Source organism: Vigna unguiculata, chromosome 2, assembly GCF_037176805.1.
Source record: "Vigna unguiculata cultivar grain cowpea cultivar isolate G323 ecotype 2 chromosome 2, ASM3717680v1, whole genome shotgun sequence".
NCBI lineage: Eukaryota > Viridiplantae > Streptophyta > Magnoliopsida > Fabales > Fabaceae > Vigna > Vigna unguiculata.
This window is the reverse complement of record NC_140793.1, coordinates 19,628,036-19,652,220: the sequence shown is the minus strand read 5'-3', so window position 1 is coordinate 19,652,220 and position 24,185 is coordinate 19,628,036. Positions and strand designations below refer to the sequence as shown.

The 24,185-nt window shown below is 34.2% G+C and overlaps 2 long non-coding RNA genes and 1 pseudogene across 2 annotated transcripts; 1 reads left to right on the top strand and 2 right to left on the bottom strand.

The window, feature by feature from the left end:
- Nucleotides 1-232: 232 nt before the first annotated feature.
- On the bottom strand, nt 233-1,160 carry LOC146888396 (uncharacterized; annotated as a pseudogene).
- Nucleotides 1,161-5,000: 3,840 nt separating this feature from the next.
- On the top strand, nt 5,001-6,013 carry LOC114174521 (uncharacterized). The gene is made up of 3 exons (XR_014988162.1): nt 5,001-5,112; nt 5,207-5,378; nt 5,747-6,013. It is a non-coding gene; the product is annotated as an uncharacterized LOC114174521 (long non-coding RNA).
- A 1,335-nt stretch (nt 6,014-7,348) lies between these two features.
- On the bottom strand, nt 7,349-8,781 carry LOC146888395 (uncharacterized). Its single transcript, XR_014991204.1, has 5 exons — nt 8,575-8,781; nt 8,423-8,470; nt 7,891-8,057; nt 7,711-7,815; nt 7,349-7,373 (listed from the first exon to the last, which is right to left on the bottom strand). It is a non-coding gene; the product is annotated as an uncharacterized LOC146888395 (long non-coding RNA).
- Nucleotides 8,782-24,185: the final 15,404 nt, after the last annotated feature.

The window sequence follows — 24,185 nt, the reverse complement described above, 5'->3', positions numbered from 1 at the left end:
TTATTATTATTTCTATTATTATTATTATTATTGATTTTACTATTTTTATTTTTATTTTATTTTACTATTATTATTATTATTATTATTATTTTTATTATTATTATTATTATTTTTATTATTATTACTATTATTATTATTATTATTATTTATTTTATTATTATTGTTATTATTATTTGGTTTCATTTTACTATTATTTATTATTATTTATATTATTATCATTGTTTTATTTTATTTATGATTTTATTATCATTGAGGCATACATTGTTTGTAACCTTAGAATTATTGGCTAATAGAACATTGACTTTAAAAGAACTTGTTTTTTATTACTTGCTCCCGTGTTGTGGTGTCGATATCTTGGCTTTTAACAAAATTTGCATTCAAGCATTGCATCATTATTCTTTCCATACTTATTATCATAAAAGAGCATGCAACCGTCCATGCAACAATCAATCCTCTTGCTATTTAATCCTAACTTTGACACTAAATTTGTTGCATCATAGGTGTTGCATCCAAAAACATTTTTGAAATAAACTCGTTTTGATAGGTGTTGCATCCAAAAGCATTTTTGAAATAAACTCTAAGCATTAGTCATGAACATTCCAATTGGACTTGCAAGCTAATAGCTTGACACACATGGATAATTTGGAGTTTGATGCCCCTTCATACAATGATTTATTTGCATCCAACAAAAGGTTATAAAACCTTTGAGTTTCTTCATTTGGAGCCTCATCCATGTTATCTGAATTTGGTAGTTCGAATGGCTCATCTTGCCTAAGAGCATCATGCACCATGTCTTACATTGACATAAATTGGTCATTTTGTGACTGACTATGTACAAAATCCCTACCCAAACCCATGCAATTATCATTATTATCGAAATGACCTTCTTGCGTTCGTTCACCATGATCCATCCAAATCAAATAATTAGGCTTGAATCCATGTTTGTAGAGGTGAACTTTCACACCTCTTTCCTCTAAAATGTTTGTATAATCGCACTTACTACATGGAGATCGAACTCCTCCATCATTGTGATGACGGTCTTGTTCACAAGCTTTGGTTATAAAGTCTTCAACTCCCAATACAAAAGACTCTTTCAAAGCACCTCTTCCTCTATGACAACTATCATACATCCATCCACGATTTGATGGAAATTGATTCATGTTCTGTACATATACCAATTAACAAAAAATTAGGAAGTAGTTATTACAAGGTTCTATGCATAGAGCAAGATATAATAGGTAAACTTTAACCTACTGAACAACAAGTATTTACCTCTACATATTTCACAATTACAAATGCAACTATCTTATAAGGACATATGCCCTCCTTAAAGCCTACTATAAGGCTACATAATAATAGGCCTAATAAGGCTTAATCTAAATAGGATTAGAAAAATAGTACTGCATCACAAAAATTTTTATACAAAATTTAAAAGATTTCATTTTCTCTGAAGTTGGTAGAAGGGGCAACAATCCTTGTTGTCAAAATTGATTCACTGTTTTGGAGTAGTGTCAAAATTGATTCTTAGAGTATTTTAGTACATTTTTTGTAAATGTTAACTATTTTTAGTTTAATTTGAATATGAGGCAAAATAATAAATTTGGCATCATGCAAATGATTTATTTGACTAAGAAATTATTCTACAAGTAAGAGTAGATTAAGCCAAAGCACTAAACACTACGTTCAAATCCCATCTTATGTTTACCACTTCGATACAATCATGTCATTACCTAAATAAAGCATCACAAGTTGTAAAGCTAAAGTTGTTTTTTACCATAATAGAATCATTATTTATTCTTTACCATACACCACTAAACATACTAATTATTTAGGGCACCTTTATTAACTTTAAACATAAGAAAAGTATAAAAGATCACATTTAAATTAACATGTCTAATTAAAAAGATTTAAGTAGTGAGGAACTTAATAAAATACAGATATATATACCTCCAAAGGAATCAACATGCTCAAAGTTTGAGTTGATGCAACAAGTCCACTAATAACATCTGGGATAACTAATCTTGTTTAATAAGCCAACAAATTAAATATTGCTTAATAAATTAACAATATAAACAAAAATAAGTCACATATTGGAGGCTTTTTGGCTATAAGAAGTTTGAAAGACTTGTTGCCGTGAATATTTTAATGAAATCATGCATGCAACAAGTCTATTCTACCTATAGTAAGAGGAAATATGCAACTAGGGTGTGAAAAGAGGTGCTAAAAATGAAAGTCATGCATGAAATCCTAAAATGACACCTTGCACTTCACCTGATTAGGGCATATTATGCAAAGGTGACGATGTTAATTGGTATATAATGATGAAAATTGTTGGAAGATGTTGTTGAATCATGCAAGATCTACACAAAACCCAAACTCACTTATTGGGACCTAGTATGACAACATCGAATGTAACAACACTTATTGTCTAGTCTGTGAATGATGAATTTTATGCACAAAAACATGCCAAAATATTATATTATTGAAACAACCATGATTTATGCTATTTGAAATGCACCTAATACCATCTGTCAACATTCAATTTCGTCTAGATAAATAAAACATTTTTTTAGAATAATTAAAAAGTATCTTACAAGCAAAAATAATGATATATAAATAAAAAAAAGAGTTAAATAGTAATAAAATATTAAATGAAAATTAATTGATTAATTTAATAAAACATGAAAAGAATAAAACTAAACCAATTTGGGCTTATCTTTTTGATCCATTTTTTTTAAAATGTTCTTTTTAATGTATTTTAATTGCACTCTATATTTTCTATTCTTACCACCTACCCATTTTCTTTTAAAAGCCCAAATTCCAGTACTAACCTTACCCCTTTTTTTCATTTTTTTTTCATTCACCCCAAAGTCCACTCATTTACACCCCTGTGCCCAACAACAAACACACCTCACAAACTAACCCACACACTCATGTGACACTAATCACACTATCTCACCTCACTAACACACTCACGTGCATACCACTTACTAGCACACTCACACATCTCTTTTCTCACAACATTCACTAACTCACGTAACACACTACTACACCACACCGCACCTCACAACGAACACTCACCTCTCACCACTACACCACACCTAAACACTACTGCACCACATCCTCACAATCACTCTTCTCTGACACCGCACCTCACGTATCACTCATCACTCACTCCACTCTTTCACTCTCCTTACAAACCTACACCTCACGTACACACTAAATCACCCTCACAAATCTCACTAACTTTGGAACATCCAAACCCTTATAATTGAAACATCCAAACCCTTATAATTGAAAGTTTAAAAGATGAAGATCAAGTTATTAGAGATATGGCTAAATGGATGATGGTAAAGTTTGATAAATACTAGGATGAATATAACATTATGCTTGCATATGGTGTGCAATTTTAGACATAAGGATGAAATTGGAAACATTGAGATATTGCTATGAGAAGATAGAACCTCTTACTTGGGAAGTAAAGTTAGAGAAGATGAAAGATAAATTATACAAGCTGTTCTCTGAATATTATTCCAAGAATGAGACTTTCCCTCTCTTAAAGCATAAACATACTGATTTGTGAACAATGTCATCCTTAATTGATTCTATCAAGTCAAACACTCTTCATGCAAGTCATATTACCTTCTACTAATTTAATTACTATTATTATACATATAAATTAAACTATGATTTTGGTTTTTTTTGTTAGGAATTAAAATAACGCAAGCTTCGGACTTATATATGGGAAGGAAGGACTTGATATATACTTGGATGAGCCATTGGATGTTGATATTACTAAACATATGGATGCACTTGAATGATGGAAGAGTAATCACTACAACAAAACAGGTAATTTGCAAGGGAAAATATTTCTTACTAATTTCTCGCTATTTAGCGAGGGATTAGTGACAAAAAAATTTGTAGCTAATTTGTGAGGGAAATTAGCGAGGAAAAATATTTCTCGCTATTTAGCGAAGGATCAACAACCAAAAAAGTTTCATAGCTAATTGGCGAGAGAAATTAGCGAGAGAAAGTATTTTTCACTAATGTCTCGCTATTTAGCGAGGGATCGGCGACAACAAGGTTTTGTAGCTAATTTGCAAGGGAAATTAGCTAGGAAATAATATCTATCACTATTTAGCGAAGGATTAGTGATAAAAAAATACCATAGCTAATTTGCAAGGAAAATTAGCTAGGAAAAATATCTCTCACTTTTTAGTGAGGGACTAGCGACAAAAACAAATCGTAGCGAATTTGAAACTAATTTATTATGTTTTGAAAGAGGTAGATCAATTTATCGCTATTCTCTCATTAAAATTCAAATTTATTTAATTATGAAAAATTTTACCACAAATCCGTGACAAAAGATTAAAATTTGTATTAATGAGTAAATAATATTCAAAGTATTCTCACACTAATAAAACTACAAAAAATATATAAATTTATTATACAAATTTCATAAGCTATGAATATTTTAACAAATTGTTAAAAATATGTTTTATTATTATATAAATTAATAACTTTATTATATCTTTATATGTTAATTTACCTTAAATAAAAATATTAATTAATTTATATTGTTATATACTATTAGAAATATCTAATTAGTTTTAGTTAATAATTAATTTTTAATAAATAATGATTAATATCAATATGCAATTTTTTTATATCTACATAAATTAAGTTTTTCATAAATAACTAATGATATTAATTTATAGCTTTTTAATATCTATATAAAGAAACTAATTACATAAATACTTACTTATAAAAAAAATAACATTAAATATTACATAAATACTTCCTTATAAAGAAAATACATTGAATATGAAATAAAAATTAATAAATTAAAAGCACAAGTTTATGTACCATAACTTTGAATTTTGTTACTTAGATATGTTCAACACACATCCCAAATTCTTAAATCACTAGACAAATAATATTAGAAGTGATTTAAAACCTTGAAAGCTTCATTTTTTTTTTCGTGAAAATTTTGAAGTGTTAGGTCTGTCAGATGAATTGAAAAATTGAAAGAAAGTGTGGAGAGAGCGTGAAGAGAGTGACAAGAAGCATCAAAGAGAGCTTGACTACATCGAGTTCAATTCCTTAGAGCAGGTTAATTACATCTACTTCTATCTTTACCTTCTTGCGTTTCATCGAAACAAAGCAGTAATTGATTAATCAATTGGTTGTTCTTGTTGTTTGGTAGATCGTAATTGAGACGATTCCGGAGTTGGTGAAATTCTGTATTTGAATGGAGGATGCAGCACTGTTGCGTTTCATCGAAGTGAAGGAGGCGGCGTTGTTGCCATTACTATGTGAACGACACCAGATTGGGGGATTAGGGCAAACATTAATCTCGTTCCCTTTGCCGGCAACAGGTAATCATTTGTTCCTTTTCCTGAGTTCTTAGTTTTGTAGTCGTTGCAACATAATTCTAAGTTTTGTAATCATTTTAAATAGTAGTTTGTAATCATTCAAGTTTTCAAATTAGTTAGTGTCAGTTATATGGTTTTGAAAATCTAAAAATCTAACCTCTAGCTTACTCGAATGATGTGTAATCCATCTAGTTGACTTCACCCATAGAAAAAGGCTTTTATCAGCAATGTTAGTTGAGTAAGAATTTAGTAGTAAAAGTTTAGAAATAGGCACTTGCTTTCAAAATTAGTTCTCGTTGAAGATGCTTTGATATCCATATTTCACTGTCATATTCATCCTTTGAGAATGATATATATTCCCCTTATCACAGAGTGCCCTTATCATGAGACTAGCTTTGGATTCAATGACAGAAACGCGAGGAACAATCATCAGCTGAGATGCCGATACAGATGCAAAAATCCTTTGCAAGTGGATGGAGTTGGATGGTTAATCCGTTCTCAGCTTGGATGTGGAAGTTCTAATAATAATAATGTAAATATGCCTCTTAGTGAAACCAGGAACTTTTCCGCATCACTCACTAATCAAAATCAGAATTTTACTATTAGGGACATGAATGTTAGGTAGGATATTACTTTAAAATAATAATTAAACAAGGCAGAAATAAATTACCTCATTTATTAAATAATCTATTTCCTAAAAACACAGGAAATTTCAAAACTTTAATATTAATAATAATTATTAATAGTCAAAACATTCTAAAATTCACCTTTACAACTTTAAGATTAATATCCAAAGCCATAAAAGCTGTAATCAAATTACATGGAAATTAAATAAAAATAGTTATAAAAAATCCCTCGTACTCTGAGCTCCCTCTCCGCCATAAGCATCTCCTAACTCACCTGAAACATCATCTGCTCCCGGATAATAAATTATCCGATCATCGCCACACACAAACAGATAGGGTGAGCTATGCACATAAACATAAATAAATATGACATAATTTCCTAGCCCATTCATAAATATTTATTGGTTTCCAAAAACACCCACATTCCCATACTCATAACCAATATGAGTTCATGCATGTACTCTAAATCTGAGATTTCATGTGCTCCCACGACCCTCCTCACTCGTGGTCCAACCTACAAGCCTATCCCGCTTATAGTCCTGCTTCACGGACTCTCAAGCACGTTCATCCGAACTCCTCGTTCGGACCCGGACACGCGTACCCACCTTTCCTACTATGAATTTCCTCGCTCATATCATTCTCAAGTTGAGCATAAGATGAACTCCCTCGCTCACTTATCTCAACGAGAGTACCTCCAGTGAACTAAACTGTTCATGTTTCGCATGCGGTCCACCCATCACGAACTCCTTGCTCGCGACTTAAGCCAAGCACATCCCAAATCCTAGGGACTTAGTCCTTCAATCCCAAACACCACAAACACATGCATATAACTTCCTATAATTAGGAAAAAGTATACAAACCAGCTCATAAAGCACACACAACCATAGAATTTGCAGCATTCTCGCTTAAGCCATGGACTCTCGCCCAAGCTAGCCATCAGCCTCGCTCAAGCTAACTTGCCTTGCTTAAGCGAGTGTGTAATAGTGGTTGCACCACACCATCTCGCTTAGGCGAGCACTAACACAAAAAAGTCTTTTAACGTCCGATATTTTTGACCTTTGACGTCTGCCCAAACACCGACGTCGTACTGGGTGACGTTAAAATAACGTCAGAAAACAAAACAGACGTCACTTAACGTCGGGGCAATAGGGGTCCGACATTATCCAACGTCGGGGGCAAAAGCAGCAGACGTCAATTTTTGCGCTAAATGGAACAAAAAACAGAGCAATTTGACTTCTGTTGGGCTCTGACAGACGTTAAATAACGTCGGCCACAATAAGCTTAGACGTTAAATAACGTCTGTCAGAGCACCACCAAACGTCAATCTGCTCTGTTTTTTTTTTATTTGGTTGTTTTTACAACATTCCCACACCTAAAAATCAGCAAATTCCCATAACAGTTTCATAATAATTTCAGCACAATTATGGAGTTACAGTTATATCTAATAACACTTAAGTTTCAACATATATTCTAAACTAATATACACAATTCCCATTAATCTTCTTGCTTGTTACACTAAACATTACAAATAAAATAAACACATATCAAAGTCATAAGTTGACATACAAAAATTAATAACTTTAAACTAAATGAGTTCTAACCTTTGAATATAATACTTTAAGTTGTTGGCCTCTAGGCTTACTCACAATTCTAATGAAATTTTGGAAACATAAAACATATGTTAGTTATTGAAAAAAATTAATACTTACTCTTGTAACATGTTTTTCAAAGCAGATGGAATCTTCCTATGGCATAAATAAAACCATACAACCGTGCATTGTCTTGGAATGATGACACATAGTTGCCAATGATACCTACCGTCAATCACAAGTACTTAACAGAAATAATTAATAATACTTCATAAAATATTACTAGAAAAAAAAACATACGCATCAATGTATGGCGCAAAGTAGATCTCTCTATTTGACTCAACCATCCATGTTTGCAAATAAAGTTTGATGTGGTCATGTGAGTTTCCCGAAGGTTGAATGGTTTGAGGTTCAATGAATCTATATACGGCAGATCGACCTTGGTCCACAATGAATCTATAATAAATCTACATACATAAAATAAAAATTAATGCAACAATAATATTAAAAAATCAAATACAATTAGTCCAATTTTACAAATAACAATAAATATAATTTTATTTCGTAATTTTACAAATATTATTATAAAAATTCAATTAAAAAAAGAAATAGGCAAAAAAAACTAAAAACAATAGTCTAAGATAAAAATTATAATTGCAAATAAAAAAATACAAGCAATTACATACATACAATGAAAAAGAGATAACAAGCAAAATAATCTCAAAACGATGCAAATGGGGATGAAAAGGTATAATATTCGGTTGAAAACGCCTAAAATCAATCCACAATCAAATACCAACTAGTTTGGTGGTGAAAAATGTTCGAAACTCACCTAGAGGAGGTCGGAATAATGGTCACCGACGGGAAGGATCGCGAAACACTGCAAATGAGGATGAAAACAGAAAATTTTCGGTTCAAAACGCCTAAAATCAATCCATAATCAAATCCCAACAAGTTTGGTGGTGAAAAACGTTCAAAAATTACCTAGAGGAGCTCAGAATGGTGGTTGCCGACGAAGAAGCTTCGCGAAAAATTGGTGGTGCGACGAAACAATTAGGGTTTATGCGTTTCGCGTAGAGAAAACCCAAAAATTGACGTCGGGGCTGCGTGGTCAGACGTTACTTAAAGTCGGTGCAGAGGGGGTCAGACGTTAAATTAAGTCGGCGCAGAGTGGGTCAGACGTTAAATTAAGTCGGGTTTAGGGTTTAGGGTTTAGGGTTTAGGGTTTACGTGGTCAGACGTTACTTAAAGTCGGTGCAGAGGGGGTCAGACGTTAAATTAAGTCAGGGCAGAGTGGGTCAGACGTTAAATTAAGTCGGGGGCAGAGAGCTCAGACGTTAATTTTGACATAACGTCGGGGGTACTATGGGTCAGACGTTAAATTACGTCTGTGTTGGAATGGGCAGACGTTAAAAAAGTCAAATAATTTACAAAAATGCCACCGGTCATTTTTAACGTGGGACTTTTTCTAGACAGACGTTATATGGGTGACGTTATAGGGTTTTTTTGTGTTAGTGGAGCCCAGCTCGCCTGAGCGAGTCATACATTCGCTCAAAAAACACAAACCTTGCTTGAATGAGAATTCGACGAAAATTGCATCAGACCACAACGAGACCTCGCTTAGGCAAGCCATTCTCGCCTAAGCGAGAATATTTGTCGCTCAAAAACCAGAACCCCTCGCTTAGACGAAAAGTCGCGCTTGACACGTACAAGTAAGGATGACAAGAATACCCGTGCCCATGGATATGCGCGGATAAAATCCGCGACAGATAATTAATACCCGCGAGTAGCGGATAGCAGGTATTTTAATACCCGCTTATAAACGGGTTGGGTACGGGTATCATACTATTCGTACTCGCGGGTACCCGTTACCCGCAAAAAAAATTAAAATTAAAATTTAATTTATATTTTATTAAGTTAAATTTAATTAAAATTAAAATTAGCAGTATATTTTATTATGTCAAATTTAATTATAATTAAAATTTAATTTAATTTAATTTTATATTTAATTTTTATAATTTTATATTAAACAATTTATAAAATATAAAATTTTTAAATATTTGCAGGTTTCGGGTATCCACGGGTACCTGTGGGTTTTAAAAATATCCGCGAGTATTTTTTAAGCAGATACCCATCGGGTAAACGGGCGGGTAGCGGGCAGATTTTTTTTTGGCGGGTCGGGTTACGGGTAGGCACTATCCGTGCCCGACCCGTTGCCATCCCTACGTACAGGTCTCATCATGACCTCGCTTAGGCAAGCCATTCTCGCCTAAGCGAGAGACCAAGTCGCTCAACCCTAACACTGATCGCCTGAGCAAATTTCGCGAGCCAAAAGCCAAGATGTGATTCTGCAACCTTCGCTTAGGCGAGATGGACTCGCTTGGGCAAAACTTGCAGAGTTTCGTCTCTGTTTAAAAACCATTACAAAACAATGTATATCATTCCTATTCACTCTAATCCAACAATCAACCCATATGAACATGCTTTGTACCCATTTGAGATACCAAAACTTGAGACTTTACCCAAAAGAACCACGCAATAACCCAAACCCCCCATCCAAAACATGTGAAACATAAAGGGCTTGACAACAGCACCAAGTGTACCAAATTCTCAATCACAAAACGGATAATAATACCAATTCATACCACATAGAATCCAATTGAGAATAGAAGCTCGAGAACACATGCAAAATTCGTATACACATAATTTCAGCAACCCTAACCTGGAATTCTTGCTCCAAATGATAGCCTTTGAGGGTTTCCTCCAATTTCTCAATCAACCTAATCCTTTCTCTCAAATCTTCTCCCAAAAGCACTCACTTCTCTTCTCACACTCTCAAAATCCGTGCTCCTCTCCAAAAGCCAAATCAAACAACTACAAAAACCCTCATTCTCACCTAGAATTTAGATTTTATAGGTGTCTTGATAATGGGTTTAAAAATTGAAACGAAATTGGGCTTAATTATGGTTTTAATTCCTATTCAATGTTAACTCTATAGTGGTTTTTCAGCCCCTCTTGGGTGCCCTAGGGTTCTCTCTGCCCTTTCACATTCAAGTCAACACTAATTTTAGCAAAAATAAAGTCAACTTTATATCCCTCAAGGTTTGAACCCATGACCATACCAATGCCAATTCATTTCACAACCACTCAACCAACTCATATTTAGTGATAACTATCAAAATACTATGATAATACTATCACTCACTAGGCACAAATATATTACCAAAATAATAATAATAATGAAATAACACATAATTGGCACACATAGGACTTGAACCCAAGTTCTCTCACACAAACTAAGTACTCTCAACCATGTGAGCTAGTACTTTTACACGTCATGGAACACATTATGCAAGTTGGCTAGGTGAGGTGGTAGAGCAATTTCATACGCCGTTGTTCCTATTTTCTAAAATTCACCTTTACAACTTTAAGATTAATATCCAAAGCCATAAAAACTGTAATCAAATTACATGGAAATTAAATAAAAACAATTATAAAAAATCCCTCGTACTCATAGCCCCCTCTCCGCCACTAAGCATCTCTTGGCTCACCTGAAACATCATCTGCTCGCAGATAATAAATTACCCGATCATCGCCACACACAAACAGATAAGGTGAGCTATGCACATAAACATAAATAAATATGACATACTTTCCCAGCCCATTCATAAATATTTATTGGTTTCCAAAAACACCCACATTCCCACACTCATAACCAATATGAGTTCATGCATGTACTCTAAATCTGGGATTTCATGTGCTTCCATGACCCTCCTCGCTCGTGGTCTAACCAACAAGCCTATCCCGCTTGTAGTCTTGCTTCACGGACTCTCACGCCCGTTCATCCGAACTCCTTGCTCGGACTCGGACACGCATACCTACTTTTCCTACTATGAACTCCCTCGCTCATAGCATTCTCAAGTTGAGCATAAGATGAACTCCCTCGCTCACTTATCCCAACGAGAATACCTCCGGTGAACTAAACTGTTCACGTTCCGCATATGGTCCACCCATCACGAACTTCTCGCCCGCGACTCAAGCCAAGCACATCCCAAATCCTAAGGACTTAGTCCTTCAATCCCAAACACCACAAACACATGCATATAACTTCCTATAATTAGGAAATAGTAGACAAACCAACTCATAAAGCACACACAACCATAGAATTTGCAACATTCTCGCTTAAGCCATGGACTCTCGCCCAAGCTAGCCATCAGCCTCACTCAAGCTAACCCGCCTCGCCTGAGCGAGTGTGTAATAGTGACTACACCACACCATCTCGCTTAGGCGAGCTCACCTGAGCGAGTCATACATTCGTTCAAAAACACAAACCTCGCCTGAACGAGAATTCGACGCAAACTGCATCAGACCACAACGAGACCTCGCTTAGGCGAGTCATTCTCGCCTAAGCGAGAATATCTATCGCTCAAAAACCAAAACCCCTTGCCTGGACGAGAAGTCGTGCTTGACACGTACAAGTCTCATCGTGACCTCGCTTAGGCGAGCCAATCTTGCCTAAGCGAGAGACCAAGTCGTTCAACCTTGACACTGATTGCTTGAGCGAATTTCGCGAGCCAAAAGCCAAGACGTGATTCTGCAACCTTCGCTTAAGCGAGATGGACTCGCTTGGGCGAAACTTGCAGAGTTTCGTCTCTGTTGACACAACCAAACCATCGAGAGCATACCACAACATAGTACAACCAGTACAAAACAATGTATATCATTCTTATTCACTCTAATCCAACAATTAACCAAGATGAACATGCTTTGTACCCATTTGAGATACCAAAACTCGAGACTTTACCCAAAAGAACCACACAATAACCCAAACCCCCCATCCAAAACATGTGAAACATAAAAGGCTTGACAACAACACCAGGTGTACCAAATTCTCAATCACAAAACGCATAATAATACCAATTCATACCACATAAAATCCAATTGAGAATAGAAACTTGGGAACACATGCAAAATTCGTATACACATAATTTCAACACCCCTAACATGGAATTCTTGCTCCAAATGATAGCCTTTGAGGGTTTCCTCTAATTTCTCAATGAACCTAATCCTTTCTCTGAAATCTCTCCCAAAAGCACTCACTTCTCTTCTCACACTCTCAAAATTAGTGCTCCTCTCCAAAAGCCAAATCAAACAACTACAGAAACCCTCCTTCTCACCTAGAATTTAGCTTTTATAGGTGTCTTGCAGAAGACCACGAAATTGGGCTTAATTATGGTTTTAATTCCTATTCAATGTTAACTCTATAGTGGTTTTTCAGCCCCTCTTGGGTGCCCCTTCTGATAATAATAATGAAATAACACATAATTGGCACACATAGGACTTGAACTTAAGTCCTGTGACATAAACCAAGTACTCTCAACCATGTGAACTAGTACTTTTCCACGTCATACAAATCTTATTTAGTGTCATTAAAGTTACCACCTCCTGCAGTTAGTTAATTAATTAATTATTTAATTTATTTATTTTTCACGGGTCTTACATTCCTTCTCTTGCTGGCCAAAACCATCATTTGCAAACTGTTCAGACTCAGGTGTACAATGATAGTTTCTTTGATGGAAGGATTTGTTTGGACAAGGATGTCTTTGGAAACAACATGTATGTGTGTTCTCTAAAAAGCAAAAGGCAGCAGCAGGTGAAAAATGTTGGTAATGCTGAAGTGTCCAATGTTGTCCATGGGAATGTGTCAACATCGACAACAGTGGATTCTTCCTTTGCATGGGATTCAAACAATTCCCAAGCTGAATTTTTGGACTCTCCTATGTTGGCAACACCAGACAAGGTAAAAATAGTAAATTACTTGTCTTAACTTTCACTCTTCTGTAAATATATATCCTCTTGTGGAGTTAAACTTCCATTATGTGTATAGTCCCCATGGTGTTAAATTTGGCAATTAAACCATCTGCTGAAAATGTAGAGCAAATTAATGCTTGAATTAGAACTGTTGAAAGGTTGTTGACAAAGAGTAGGGGAAATTTATTTTAAGGAATATAAATTCTTAATTGATGGGTTTGCTAGAATGGGTTTCATGGAGTCAGCAAAAAAATTATATGATGAAATGGTGGAAAAGGGAATCATTCCTGATGAAACTACTCATAGTAGTTTGACTTGGGGATTTTGCGAGGAAAATTAATTCGAGGAAGCTGCAGAGCTGCTAAAGGAGATGCGTAAGAAAGAACAAAGGATTAAAAGTACTGCATATAAATGTGTAATACTTGGATTATGCAGACAAAAGAAGGTTGTTATTGTAGTTCAAGTTCTAGATTTGATGGTGAAAAGTCAATGCAATTCAGATAAGAGGATGTATTCTGCTTTAAAGAAGGATCTATTATAATTCCATTCCATTATTTTTTTTGTTAATTATAGCATATCCTTGAATTTTAATTTCATTTTTTCTGTCAGCTTAGCTTTTGATATCGGAATATTAGATCAAGTTGGAAGACATTTTACTAGATTTTTATTTAGTAAACCTCTACTCTTGTGCTTGAGACCGTAAACATTTGTGAATTAATCTTTACCTAGTTTGTATGCCTAAGACTCGCTAATTTTTGCTGTGGGTATTTGCCAATGTAGGAAAGCATGTTGGGAAGTTTTGACGGATAGTTGCGTGGGCTGCAAGACCCAACAGTATTGGCTAATACTGTCTCTCAGCACAAACTAGAATTTCGGTAGTTGAGGTTGACATGAACCTGTGCTTGTGTTAAGTTATTTTTATAGTCAATCCAATCTTCAAGTTTTATCCATGTGTTAATTTTGGTAATTTTAAGTTTGTTTCGTTGACTTGTATAATACAGTCTAAAAGATTATTTTTTAGTATTTACCATTCAATTTTAGGGATCGAAGGTTGTCATTATTGCACACATTCATGTGATTTTGCAAGTTATTTTAGGATAATCATATAATTTAGCCCTTGAACATGTTTAGAATTCTAATTTTAATTTACCACATTTTCTTTTTTTTAAAGAACTACTTAGTTATCCTAAAGTATTTTAATATCTTCTTAACATACACTTTGCACGATATTAGATATCCTAGTAGTAAGATAGAGTAAATAATCTTGAGAAATAACATTAAGCGTCAGAATACATGGTAAATATGATTTGTTCTTTTTAATATAGGAAAATTTCACATATATCATCCAAATGTCTAGCGAGATATATTATATTTTTTATTTACCATTATATTTTTTAAAGGCATTTAAATAAATAAGAACATGGAATATTTTGGTAGATTTATAAAACATAAATACGAATGAGCTAGGTTGCTAGGGATAATTATTATAATATAGCATGGATCAATTAGGAATCAACTAGGGATAAATTTGCTAGGGATCAAATAGGGATTAGCTAGGGATAAATTAACTAGGGATTAGGTAGGGATTAGCTAGAGATAAATTTGCTAGGGATCAGCTAAGGATTAGCTAGGGATAAATTTACTAGGGATTAGCTAGCGATTAGCTAGGAATAAATTTGCTATGGATTAGTTAGGGATTAGTTAGGGATAAATTTACTATGGATTAGCTAGGGATTAGTAAAGGATAAATTTGCTATGATTAGCTAGGGATTAGTTAGGAATAAATTTGCTATTGATTACCTAAGGATTAATTAGGGATAAATTTGCTAGGGATCAGCTAGGGATTAGCTAGGGATAAATTTGCTAGGGATCAGTTAGGGATTAGCTAGGGATCAGCTAGGTATTTGCTAGGGATCAACTAAGGATTAGCTAGGGATAAATTTGATAGGGATTAGCTAGGGATCAGCTAGGGATTTGCTAGGGATAAATTTGCTAGGGATCAACTAGGGATTAGCTTGGATAAATTTGCTATGGATTAGCTAGGGATTAGCTAGGGAAATCGTGGATAATAGTGAGGGAAAAACCTCCTCGCTATTTAGCTACTCATATTTTAGCGAGGGATTAGAGAGGGATTAGCTAGGGATTTTTGTCGCAAATGTGTTTTTTTCTTGTAGTGAATAGTCAACATTTCTCAGATTTGTCAATCATGGCTAGAAACTTGCTAAGTATTTCAATTACTACAGTTGCATCTAAATATACTTTTAGCTTTTTTTCAAGGATTTTGAATAAGTATAGAAGTCGTCTATTGTCAAAACATTTTTAAGCAATAATTTGTACTTGCCATTGAAATCATGGGTTTCATGAATATGCTAACTTCTCTAATTTAAATTCTAACATAATATTTTCATAAATAATTTTTATATTCTAAATTGTTTTTTCAATTCCATTCCATGTGTTATTCAAATGATGATGTTATCAAGATGGAAGAATGGATGGAGTTGTTCTAAGGGTGCATCTAATAACCTTGGAAAGGAAATTGATGAAGATTGAAAGTGGGATACATTTAATTTATTGATGCTTTGCGTAAACCATGGTGTTTTTCTTCACATGCCAAGAGTGGTACATGGACCAATTTTTGTGATATATATGCAACCATAAATTATAATGAAATATATGTCATGCAAGTTGAACAAACAATTGATGCTTGGTGTGGCATAACTACAGAGTTTTCTATGTTCGGATGTTTTGAAAATCCATGTTTTTCTTTACTGAACAATATGTTTGCCAAATTGTAATTGTTTGTTGCAAAATTTTGATGTTTTGATTATTTTTGCTACACAATAAAGGACTATGTAACTATGTTATTTTATGTTTTGGATATTTCACTGCACATTAAATTTCAAATACCATTAGCTTGTTCCCCACTTCTGCCATCTCAAAGGTTTATGATGTTTTTGTCGTTTAAGAATTGTATGTTGTGAATATGGAATGATTGATAAAGGATAATATGGGAGAATGAAAGGGCAACTAGGTCATGGTCTTATCACTGATGAGGAATTCATGATGTATAAAGCTGCAAGCTTTCAGAACATTTCTTTTAATTTTGTAATAATTCAAGTAATGATTGTTTAATGTACTAATTCAAAGTATTTTCCATTTCTACCTTATCCATAGATGAATCTGTTACCTTATTCATTGTCTAAGATGCTTCTATTTTTCTATTTTGGTATGGGAAGATAGTAGTTAAAATATGTTGGAATGGGAGAAATTTAAGGTAGGATAAAACTCAATGTGGGTATCTTTGTTTACTACTTACAAGGCTAGACATGCTATTAGATGAGAAAAAAATAAAGTAGAATTGGTTTAATATAATACCAAGTGTATAGTATGGGAGTCCCAATCAACAGTCGATCGATCGACCTATATGGCAAGACTGCTCGGTTGACCCGCTCGATCAGCATGCTTGATTAACCAAAGTACATTCTTGATTAATTCTAGTTAAAGTTTTCACCTATAATCAAAGTACATTCTCAATCGTTGGCAAAAACCCATTCAATCACATGAAAGTTTCCAAATTTAATCTAAGTAAATTCTCAATTAAAATTAAAAACCCTTGAACTCATATGATTGATATGTTATGTATATTTAACATCGTGCTAACTTGCTATAATGTAAAAATCATTACTTTTATTTAATTTAGATATAAAAGACATAGAAAAATATTAATCACAACAATAATCAAATGAACAAATCAATTATTGCATTCTAACCTTAAAATCCATAATGAAATTATAGTGGAACTAACCTTCAAAGCTTAACGCCTCATGAAATCAAAATAAAACAAAAATAAGAGAAGAATAGGTAGAGAACGAAATTAGGCCCCTGTAAAGGGTTCCTAAACTTCGAAGTTTCGAGTTTGTCTTTTCTGTTTCCCCTTGATCTTTTTATATAGGACTTGGACAGTAAACTTTCTTAAATATCTTTAAGATAATCATAAATATCATTTATCTTTATAGTTGTTATGAATATAAAAAAAATTTGGAGAGATATAAATTATTTGAAAAATATAGTTGGTTCATAATTTCTAATATAATTAAATAAATTAATTACTTAAAGACATTTGATAAATTATCAGAAACTAATATTTGCATTAAATTTCCTCATCCCTTTGCAATCTCCACCAATTATCTTCTTAAAAAATATAATATCTTCAAGATATATTTGTTTGTTGTGGAGATCTAAAATATTTAAGAAGATCTTGCCATATTTTAGAAGATTTGGTAGTTATTCTCTTTTAATATTTTATGATATAATTAAATAAGATAATAATTTCAAAATATCAAATAAAATATCTGAATATATATTTTTCCAAATGATCTTTTATCATATATATTTATGAATTATTAAAGCCCTTTTTTTCTAGAAAAAGATAGAGAAAACCACAAGGTTCAATTTTTGTTGCCTGTTCTCTCTTCTTGGCTTAGCCAAACTTCTTCAGTTTTTCAAGCTTTTCTTGTCTTCTTCATGCAATGCTTGACTTGAAATTTTTGTGATTTTTATAATTTCTATTGTTGGATTTATCTTTGAGGTGTCATGAAGCTTTACTCAATTTATTTCAACACCTCAAAGAGCTCAACTTAGCTGCAATTGCACTAACACATCTTAAAATATCCAAAAAACATTTATGCGACCCAAAAGCTATTTTTAAATACCAATTATAAGAAATCCCAATTAAATTAATCTTTTAAGAACAAAACTAAATTAATATTCCAGAATTAAACATTAAATGAGAGCATAAATATGAACTCATCACCACTAAATTTGTTACCCTAGCATTTATTACTACTTTTACTTTGACCTTTCCTAAATTAAGCGTCAGAGTACTTTCTGCATGTATCGACTGAGTAGTTTGAACGATTGAAGGAACATAAGACTAGACTTGAAGACCCATGGGAGGAAAGTGTAATCTATAATACCAAAACCAAAATTATGAAAATATTATTATTTTACAATTAATATTTTTATCGCTTATGTTACGTTCATCTCTACTTATAAATGAGACATGCATCTATTTCATACAGTTTTCCATGTTTTAACCAATCACTACAAAAAAATTATTATTTAGTGGAGGTTTTTTTTTATCTATGGAGGTTTTCAACCTCTGCAAATTAATTTGCGAGGGTTTTTTAAACCTTCACAGTTAGAGTTGCCACAAGCTTTTTGTGGAGATTTTGAGTGACCCTTGGTATCCAAGTTATATTGTAGAGGTTATATTGTGGAGGGTTTTAACCTCTTCTATTGATCTCTATTATTTTGTGGAAGTTTGAAACCTCCTTTATTTGTAATTACCCACCTGCATTTATAATTTATTAATTAATGAAATTATCTTTATAATAATAAATAAATAAAATATGTAAATTTGTAAAGTGTAACACCCCATTTAATCTAATATGCGAAATTAAAGGAAGCGTCACATAAAGATAACATACTAGTGCAGTCCTGGACTTTAAAACTCAACTCCTTACAACCCAAGGCACACCACAATGCCCAAAAGAAAAAATGGATAAAGAGTTTAACAAAAGTATATAAATCCAAGGACAAACAAGTACATGGGCCATAGCCCTAAAGAAAAACCCATAAAGAAAATAAAGTCCAGCCCACGCGGACTATGAGACGGAACCATCACCTCCATGTTGGCCACGGGTGTTCCTCGCATCTGCTCACACCAACAAGTTGATGATCATCGCAAAAGAGAGTACCACACAACAGAACACACAACAATAAAAGTAGGGTAAGCTAGAGCACAAAATAATTTCAACAAGTAATCTGATACACTTTCACAATCAACCATATATAAAACACTCAACATGCTATGACTCTCAAACCAATACACTAAGGACTCGACTCGACTCATCCGGAGACATATAATCTGGTCGGATTCAGCGGATGCTTGCACTTGTGGTGGATACCTCTGCTCACCCCCGAGCTACTCACCCCCGAGCTTTGTGTTACAAGTGTTACAATGAATCAATTTCTCTCACCACAAGGTAAGCCCTTAATGAATTTCAGGCCTCCAGCTACTCTCACCACAGGAGTCAATCCGCTCTAAGTGAGACTAACTGACTCCTTAGAGTTTCAGGATGCAACCTTACCTTGAATCCTTACCAGACCATACAGATGGGGCACCACCATTGACACCCACTAACAGGGGCCATGGAATTACGTCCCGACCACTGAAGTACGACCTTGAAGCCTCACCTAGAGACTCCAAGGGATTACGTACTGACCAATTACCAACATATAAAAATAGCCAAGAAATAAACACATACACCATGCATAGTAACTTCATACCAACATCCATAACCAACCCTCATTTATTACATGTCGAACCAGTACCAACTCGTTGTTACCAACCATGAGAAAAGTGTCTCCCCTCATACCAATATCATGCCACTGAATTACCAATCATCAATGTTCACCATAGTTCATGCCAGATTTGTGACCACACACACACACACACACACACACACACACACACACACAGATATATATATATATATATATATATATATATATATATATATATATATATATATATATATATATATATATATATCCAATCCCTTGTGTATAATTCACATAAGATCATGCCAAACTCACCATTCATTACATGTAAGCCTCCCCTAATCATGTATACTCATCCCCATCATGCCATCATACAATAATCCCATTAATTACATGCCAAACATCCAAGAATGGAAAGAACAGCCAAACTAAATTGAACTCTCGCCTAGCCTCTCGCTCAGGTAGAGGAGTCTCGCTCAAGCGAGAGGATCTCTCACTCAAGCGAGCTCTCTTCGCCTAGGCGAAGGCTCAAAATCCTGGAATAGTGGCTTCTACACTATCTCGCTTAGGCGAGACCCTCCTCGCCTGAGCGAGATGCTCGCTCGCTCAAAATGAGCTTGTCGCCTGAGCAACCTCTTGCGCGAGAAGACTTGGGCAATCCTCTGCCCATCTCGCCTAGGCGAGGCAAGCTCGCTTGGGCGAGATTATCAGTCCCCACCCACTATTCACTCGCATAACAGACAAAAACCAGGCCAAGCAAAGGTAATAGCACACTTCACAAACTTATAGCAATGTACAAAACAATAAATCACACAAATATTACACAATAATCATGAATACCAACGATTTTGCAAAAACCCTAACTTCCCGTACCTGGAAAAGGGTTAGCAGAGACCGTGATGGCACGACAGCGAGCACTGCAGCTCTAAGAATGAACTAAAGAGCTGAAAACAGAAGGGAAAACAGAACCAAGGGATGGATTATTACGAAACCCTAACTGGGAATACGAAGGGAGATCAATGGAAATCATACGAGCTAGAAAGAGATACTTACGTGGAGTAGGAGCTGGGTTTGAGTTAGTTCGAAGAAGACTTAGGGCAACCATAACAGATCGTTCTGTGAGAGAAAAGGAAAGGTGACGATTGATTTTTCTGAAAGAGTGAAAGTGGAAACGTTAGGGCAAACTTAGAATTCAACTTTATCCTTTGGGCCAGCCCTTAGGCCCATTAGATTTGGGGCAACTCTTTTTGTTAAAGGCATAAAAAGAATAGGGCCTTACATAAAGTACACAAATTAACCAAAATTAATTTTATTGATGATTTGATAAAGTATTAACAATTACAATGTAAATATAAAAAAATGCATAATGTTGAATAAAGAAAATACATAATGTTATAAATATAAAAACTCTGAGTTTAGAGTTTAAAGCTACTCAAACAAAGATTAATCTATTGATCCCTTCGTTGTTCTTCTTCGTAGTCCTCTATCGATTCTTTGTCAAAAAGAGAAAGATAACTCTTTGAATAGGGCTTACATTATTAAGTGATGAATATTTCTGGAGATGATCTGAGAGTATTTCTGGAAAGCAATGGCAACAATTTCTTATGCTGTTGAAAAGTTCTATGCTTTGATACAAGTCAAATGCAAGGGTTCTTGAACATGGCTTTCACAGATCATGATGTCTGAAAACATTTTCAAATCAAATTATGTAAATCATAGCGTTAGTTAAACTGCCTATAGTCCAAAGCACAATATTATAGTGAAAAACAATGGCCAGAGCCACACAAGTATTTCTAAATTAACCCACAAATAACAATGACTTATCAACACTTACTATATTATTAGCATGAAAGCTCACATCTTGGATAATGCTAAAAGCATCTTTGATAGCCAACAGTATGATACCAGTACAATTTTGGTCTCCCTGCAAAAATCATTATTAAAATGTAAATAAAAAACCACAACTTTAAAAATCTATTTATAAAAATACATCAAGAAAAGATTTTAGGGAAATACATCAATGTGTTAATTTCACAAGAAATGGTAAAGAAGATACATAGATCGCTAACTTTTACCTTTGATTTGATCATATAACTTTTCACAAGAAAATAGTCATGTTTATTTTAATCTAAAATAGATTATTTTTAATATATGCAATTTTAGAGGATAAAAAGTAAAATAGAAAACTAAAACTCATATGCATACGTATGAACTAAAAATTATTGAATTGATATTTATAAGAATCAAAATAAAATAATTCTTCATTGTAGAAATCTAAAGAAAAGGTTTTTAAAACTATAAATGATTAAGCCTAAAGTTAATATTACTCTATTATAGCTAAAAGACAAAAAGATTAAAATTAACATGACTACAAACATGACAAAACTATGATTTCTCAAGTAACATGAAAAAGTTCAGACATTAAAAAATTGCTAGCAAAAGGGTATTATGAAGTTTTTAGGTCAATCTTTTTCATTCTCTATTGAAAAATAAGTATATTAATAGTTCTTTTAATTTCTTCCTAAAGGTAACTTAATTACCTGGTGCAGTGGTGCTTTCGGCACGAATACCATTATTTCCATTAATTTCATGTTAAGAAAAGAAAGTAGTAGTTCAATTGATTTCCATTAATCTTATGTATAGTACCTGATATCCTCCCACAGAGTGAATAACAATGCAAGCATTAGCAAAGTCAATAAGCCAATAAGGCTCATAAAACCCAAACCCTGTTAAGAGATTCTTTAAGACCCGAGAAAAATTAAATAGTTATTTAAATAATTATTTAATTATGGCAGGTAATAGAAACATTTAAAGCAATTAATGTGTGGAACTATGACGTGGAAAAGTACTAGCTCATGTGGTTGAGAGTACTTTATTGTGTGTGAGGACTTGGGTTTGAGTCCTATGTGTGCCACTTGAATGTTATTTAAATTATGCATTTTTGTTTAGTTATATATTGAAGGCTTGACATGATGATTAATTTCTAAAGATGTAGGATTTATCACAAAAGATGATTTGGTTGAAATGGTTGTGCTCTTAACTTGGTGATTAATTGGTTGTGGGTTGGTGAGACTGAAATTACGTAGGTTGGAGTGGAAAGCAAAGGAGAGGAAGTTTTGTGAAGGGATACGCATACTAATTCGAGTTTAGCAAGGAATCCAGGTAAGGGGAGTTGTACTTGCGTGTTTATGATCAAAATCCTTATTACTATGCCTGGTATGATCATGATTGCATGAGCTTTTCGTCTGTTGCATTGTTTCTGCGAAATTCTAGATTCTGCCCAAAAACCGCCTGGCGGGCATGCATGTGCCGCCAGGCGGCACATCAGTGTTGGCCCAGTTCTTGGCGTTTTTTGTTTGAGTTGCTTTGCGGTGGGTGGTATTTTGCCAGGCGGTTCTTATGACTGTTGCTGTTTTACGTGTTTTCTTGAATTTCCTCGTGTGTTGGGGGTTCCATTAGGAAAATTATTATATGGGAATGTCAATTATGCGTGATTGCTTCACTTGAGATGATTATATTTCGGGTTGGGATTTTAACCTATAAAGGTTCAATTACGTGATGGTAAGGATTCAAATTCTTGAAATTTGACGTTAGTGATGTTTTACCTAAATTGATATCATGTTCTGGTGTGGGTTGGTATCGCGAAATTATGTCGATTCTGTAATATGACTGTATGATGAGTAACTGGGAAAGAAGAAGGGTAGAATAGGATTCATGGAGAATGCAAGAATGAGGGCAGTTTGGCCAGGTTCTGGTATGCCGCCTGGCGGCTCCTTGTTAGCCGCCAGGCGATGGCGTGGGCAGACCCAATTGGGGCTATGTTGCAGTTGGTTTCGTGGAAGGGAGAAAGAGAATTTTGGTAAATTAAAAGGGAACTGTGTAATTGGTGAATTAAAAGAGGAAGACAGGGGTGCATGTGTGTTAAGGTATGATTTTAGATGAAGTGTGGATGATGGATGGATGATGGACATACATAAATAGCTTATCACTGTGAGGGATAGTTGTAGGGAGAGATGTGTTAGGTTGGAGTATTTTCGATGAGGTATAATGTAGATGCAATGTTGGCTAAGTAAGGGTCTTGTTAAGTGGAAGCTTAGGCGTAGACTCAATTGGAAAGGATTTGAATTGAGATTATGGTAAAGTTGCAATAAAAATAACAGTCAAATTTTTAGAGGTAACTGGACTATGTGATATTGTCATTCAGTGGAAACTGATGCGGGGATAATACCAGAGTGGGTTCTGCTATAACTTAATAAGTTATATTGTTCTTCTTGATGGTGGGTAAATCATCTAGTTTGAATGGGTAGAAATGTGAGTATATGTGATAAGAAATAGATTTGTGTGATGTGATGATTAGGCTTGAGGTTCATTAAGTGAAGGTGCTACAATGATCTAGAACACTTTGGGGTCTAAGCTGGATAGTATGGAGTGCATATAAT